Below are 6,000 nucleotides of genomic sequence, written 5' to 3' on the forward strand. Positions count from 1 at the left end.
AAGCAGATTAAACACACTTTTCCTATAACATGAAGAGTTTAAGCACGTGATGGCTGTGTTTACCCATCAGGCAATTGTGTGTAGCAGAAATTGACCAGCCAGATCTGCACCTTGCAAGTCTACCATGATGTTTTTTTCCTGGTGCAAAGGCATATTTGCACGGTCTTTATTGCTCCATCTTTTTCTTCCTTTTTGTCTCCGTGACCCTCCCTCGCTGCCCAACTCCATTCTCCCCATTGCATGACTTCACTGTATGGAAAAACTTGGTCTGTGAAAAAACAAGATTCATTGTTAATATATGTTGATTCTTTTTCAGTAGAGAATCTCTTCTTTAGACTATAAACTCTTCCCACTGCACTATAGGTAATATTGTATGAATGGAAACCTGAGAAGCAAATTATGTACGCACTGCGGTGGAATGTGAACTACAATGGCCTTGCACCACAACCGGCTTTATAGATGATTATACATTGAAATTTGCTTATCAAGCAATTATTTATACTAATGGCCTGTGGAGACCATTAATATGCTGTAAAATACAGCAGGTGATTAATGGAATATACCAAGGCAAAATCTGTTGCTAAGACTGACATTGAATATACATTAGAAAATGTACTTCCATGCCATTGTATGGTAATGTACTGCCTTATCTATTTTACCTATAAAATAACTTCTGACATCGTTCATTTAAATAATGTGGGTATTATATGCTCACATATACAGTAATGTTGGATCATAAAAATATCCTTCAATATCCACAACTTTCTTTTAGTCACTTACAATGTTTCCATTTTGTTTTAAATGGGCATTGAGTTGGCAGTGAAGTTATTTTACCCACCATTGGCAAATGGTAGATCTTCTGTTGCAGCAACTCTATCAGCTTTGCTTAATAGCTGATGGAGGTCTATAAAAGTAGGTTGGAATGGCAAACTATCTCTGACTTATGACCTCGACTAACTGAGTTTATATTGAACAAATAAAGGGCCGGTTCCACTTACGCGACTTTTCAGCAAACTGTCTTCGACCTTCAAGCTCGGGGGCACTCGCCTGAAAAACCGAGAGCTGGATCGACCGGCAGCGCTGAAAACATTCATGCACACACACACACACATCGCAAAGGCGGGGGCCAGGGAAAGCAGGGGAGCGCTGTCTGAAATTCACACGGTGCAAAGCCAAGGTGATACCCGCGATGAACAGGAAGGTTAAAGACGGCTGGCACAGTGTACGGTAAGTCCTTTAAAGGAGTGGGGAGGGTAGGGGGGGGGGGGGGGGAAGGAAAGAAGGAATGGAGACACTTTTAAGAAGCCAGACAATTTTTAATAAGCCAGAGATACACAGCTATGAAGTTTAGCGGGTATTTAACATTACCAGTCGGTTTTCCTTGGTTCTGAAAACTCGAGCTTATGTTTTTTTCCCCCCAAATGAGCCAATTAAAATGCCCGGTCAGCAAAGGAGATCACCTACGGCTACCTCGACTACCTACAACGACATGGCGACCCCACTACCACTGCACTACAAGTTCAAAAGTATCGATTTTCTCCATGCCGACCAATTTTTACTCGCAGAAAAGTTTTCCTCGACCAAACTGAGGCCGCGAGTAGCAACCACTATGCGGGAACTCCTCTCCACCATGAAGGGGACTTACCAGTGACTACCTACGACCATGTGTCGACCATGCTGCGAGCTTGTGGCGAGCGCAAACTCTCCTAAACGTGCAACTAAGGTCGCCATAGTGGGACAGGCCCTTAACTCTTGAATTAAATTTTTAAGATAAATTGTGCTGAAAAAGGATCAGCATTCTGTATTATCGTAGAAGAGCTTGACCCACCAGAGTAGGTTGTCTCTTTGAAAGCTATCTCGTTTTCCTATCCCCTACGGAAGAGTACAGGACACATGATCTGATGATCCCTCACACTATTAGCAGATTAACAAGAGCAGTGAACACAATGCTAACCTTAGATTGCACATTCTGAAATCTGACTGTTTAATATTCATTTTCTCTTAGCTAAAATACGCCACCATTTAATCAAAGGTGAAATACATAGGATTAATGAGGTTCACTTCGCAATATCTTGGCATCATGTTCAGCGCAGACATTGTGGGCCAAAAGGCCTGTTACATGTTCTAAGTTTATATAAACATACCGTTCATTTCATTCTCATCAAGGACTTCCATATATTGCAAATCACTTCCTTAAGTTGCATGATTTTTTCCTGCTAGCAATATTTACTGCTAATTCATTGTTTCTTTTAAAATTGGAAAATAAGTTCCAAGTGGATACATTGCTCTATGCTGAATGATACTTTACGCAGATACTTTTTCTGATGCGTTCTTGTTGCTGTGATATAACGGACTTATACTTGTATACATTGTTCAATAAAGCACAATTACAATTTGTGAACTGATATGTTAAAGCTCGAGTGAATTACCAGATGATTCTTCACCTAAATTACATATTCAAATAGTATTTTACAGTCCTTCTTATGTGTTAATGCCAAGAATGCAAAATATATTTTTCATTATATTTGGTTCTCTCTTTGATAATCCTTCAAGTAAAAATCAGTGCCTCTTGATCTTTAAAATAATGAGATTGGATATTTCATCTGAAATTGAGATTCTAACATCGTTTTCTGTTGCAAATAAAATAATGTTGTAAGCCGTCACCATTGATTTGATACAATGTTTGTATGTCTTTATAGGGAGAGAAAAAACCTAATGATGATAGGTATTATGGTAGAGAATTTGTTTGCTGGTTATTTGGTAGATTTATTTACATTGATACAAATTTGAAATGTCAGTTTGCTTCATTTGCTAATACTCATGTGAAAGCATTTTGGGTTCAAATTGCATTCCAGGAAATCTAAAATTTAGGTTGAACATGTGCTGGAACAGATGAGCGCTTGCAATGCATACAGTGACAGGAAATTGCACTTTCGTCTCTGGAATCAGAATTTGGTTAGACCTACTGAGTAAGCTGTAATACTGTAAGCAGTTTGGGGTCCTAAATCTATTGGTAACATTGACACTTTGAAAACCATGCAGGCAAAGTCTGCAAGATTTGTTGTGTACATCAGTATTCAATAGTTTGGATTTCTGTTTTCTAAACGACTCCAATACAAGTGTCATTTGCATGGACAACTGGCGATTTGATTCTTGAGTGTTGTTGCCATTATTTGAACAGTCTTCCATTGGTTCTGAGCAATAGCTTTAATCCTATGGTAACTTTGTTGATGTGGTACAAGATGCTAATAAAAAATGAGAAGCGATGGAGCAATGAACTATTCTTGTTGCTATTGGTCTTCACTGTGATAGGAACACTTTCTAGTAAAAAGATTTAGTTGGCCCATACAGAAAAAAATAATGGTACTGGGAGGTCCCAGGATAAGAGTTATTCCAATAATATATATTTGTTTATCTGTTTGCTATTAGTGTTCAGGGTGGTTTGTTTTCTAACTAAGGTATGGGCATAAAATTGGCAACTTGCTTTAAGTACGCTTAATTTCTCACTATTCCTAGTGGTACCAGATATTGGCATTCACAATTGCATATGTGGAAGCAGTGGTCAATGAATAGGGAGTAAGAATAGAAAATGTGTATTTTATCCCTTTCATTAAAGCCAACTGCAGTCTAAAGCACTGACTTCACTAGATCATTACCAATCACGAAACAATTGCGGGGACCACCGATTCTACTCCTCAATGAAGAATTCCCTCTTGGCATTCTTAAAGGCTCCATGAAGGTGTGGATTGAGTTAGAAACATAGAAAATTGGTGCAAGAGGAGGCCATTCTATTCATTGCGATCATGGCTGATCGTCCCCAATCAATAACCCGTGCCTGCCTTCGCCCCATATCTCTTGATTCCACTAGCCCCTAGAGTATCTAACTCTCTCTTTAAACCATCCAGTTCTTGTATCCCTTGGGGTTGTTTAACTTCTAAACTGCAGACTTCATCTGGGAGTGGACCTCGCAGGTCATATCACAAACATATCAGTTAGAGCAGAATTTGATCATGAGTGTTAAGTAGGCTGAGGACATAGCCTTGCAGTGCACCAGTGTTGAAGATCATCATAGAGAATGCTTTGCTGCTTCTTGCTGATTGCAGTCTATCGTTCATGAAATGAAGCTTCCAGTTGCAGAAGGTGGTGGCAAATCCTAGGTCCAGGTGTTTGGAGACGAGTTTGGTTGAAATTATGGTGATAGTGGAAAAATAATCAATAAATAGTAGTCTGACCTAGATGTCTAGGAGCTCCAGGGATGAGTGTAGAGCCAGAAAGAAGACGTCTGCTGCAGACCTCCAGTGGCAGTAGGTGAGTTGCAGCAGATTAATGTTGTCCCAGAGGCTGGAGTTGATGTGCGATATGACCAGCCTCGAAGCACTTCATGACAGTAGATGTTAGAACCACAGGCATGTAGTCATTGTCAGGCTACCCAGTTTCAGGATGATAGATGTCTTAAAGCAACTAGGAAATACAGACTGACATAGGGAGAGATTAAACATACCTGTGAATACTCCTGCCAGCTGCTCCATGCAGGCATTGAGGACATGGCTGGAGACTCCATCTCGGATTGCTGCTTTCTGTGGTTCACTCATCTTTCCTCCGCATCGGTGATTGTGTGCAGCTGTACCAGAGGCTGTTGCAGTGGGTGATTTTATTTCACTGACCTGTTCAAAGCGAGTGTGGAATACATTGAGTTTGTCGGCATCTCATCTGTTTCCTCAGGCCAGCACTAGAGCCATAGAGCATGGAAACATGCTCCATCGCACCAACTTGCCCACGCCAACCAACATGCCCCTGAAAACACTGGTCCCACTTACCTGCAGTTGGTCCATATAAACCTATCCTATCCATGTACCTGTCCAAATGTTTTTTAAATGTTGTGATAGTACCGTCTCAACTGGCAGCTCGTTCCGTATACCCATCACCCTCTGTGCGTATTTTTTTTAAGTTGCCCCTCAGGTTCTTATCAAATCCTCCCCACCTATTTTTTTCACCTTTAAATGTGCTGTCGGACTCCTTTTCATTATGTCTTTGCATTTAACAGTTTGCTGCTGATTCCTTCACTATGATTCTGAATTGAACAATGATGTAAAGCTCACAGCAAAGCATTCCTAGGACTTGCCATGAATGCTCAAAATGGAATTAGCCCATTAATGGGTTTCTGTTATATAGTTCCCTTTGGAGTTTCCCCAATATGTGAAGTTAAAATGTTAACATTCAGATTAACTCAATCAGCATTCCACTAAAGTCATAGTTTCCATAAATGAATCGTATTTAAATTATTTGAGTGCCTCTTCAGTAGTTAGGGATTCTCTTTGCCTCAAAACCATTTGAACGAAATTGCTTTGCCTACTGCCATGTTTGATTGCTGTGCAACAAAAGCTTTTCACTGTACCTCGGTGCACGTGTCAATAAACTGAACTGCCTCCGAGCTGAATTAGAAGGTTGTTACATGCACTCATGATAATTTATTAATAAACTGGGGTGTGCTGGCCTATCCCTTGCTGTAATTGGTACCTAAGGGCCACACTTGGTATCACTTGCCTTTAGTATAAGGTCAGTCTTGTTCTTCCTGGTGCTTCTGTAATGCTTAATTTTATGCAGAACACCACAGATAACGAAGTGGCACTTAGAAACATTGAAAATAGGCGCAGGAGTAGGACATTCAGCCCTTTGAGCCAGCACCACCATTCAATATCATGGCTGATCAACCAAAATCAGTAACCTGTTCCTGTTTTTCCTCCCATATCCCTTGATTCCGTATGTTCCCTCTGGGAAGGAATGATCTAAAAGGGTTACGTTAGCCTGAATAGCTAAATCTAACTCTTGAAAACATCTAGTGAATTGTCCTCCACTGCCTCCTGTGGCAGAGAATTCCACGATTCACAACTCTCTGGGTGAAAAAGTGTTTACTCATCTCAGTCCAAAATGGCCTACCCCGTATTTAAACTGTGACCCCCTGGTTCTGGACTCACCAAACATGGGGAACATTTTTCCTGC

This window comes from Amblyraja radiata, chromosome 1 (genome assembly GCF_010909765.2).
Source record: "Amblyraja radiata isolate CabotCenter1 chromosome 1, sAmbRad1.1.pri, whole genome shotgun sequence".
Classification (NCBI taxonomy): Eukaryota; Metazoa; Chordata; class Chondrichthyes; order Rajiformes; family Rajidae; genus Amblyraja; species Amblyraja radiata.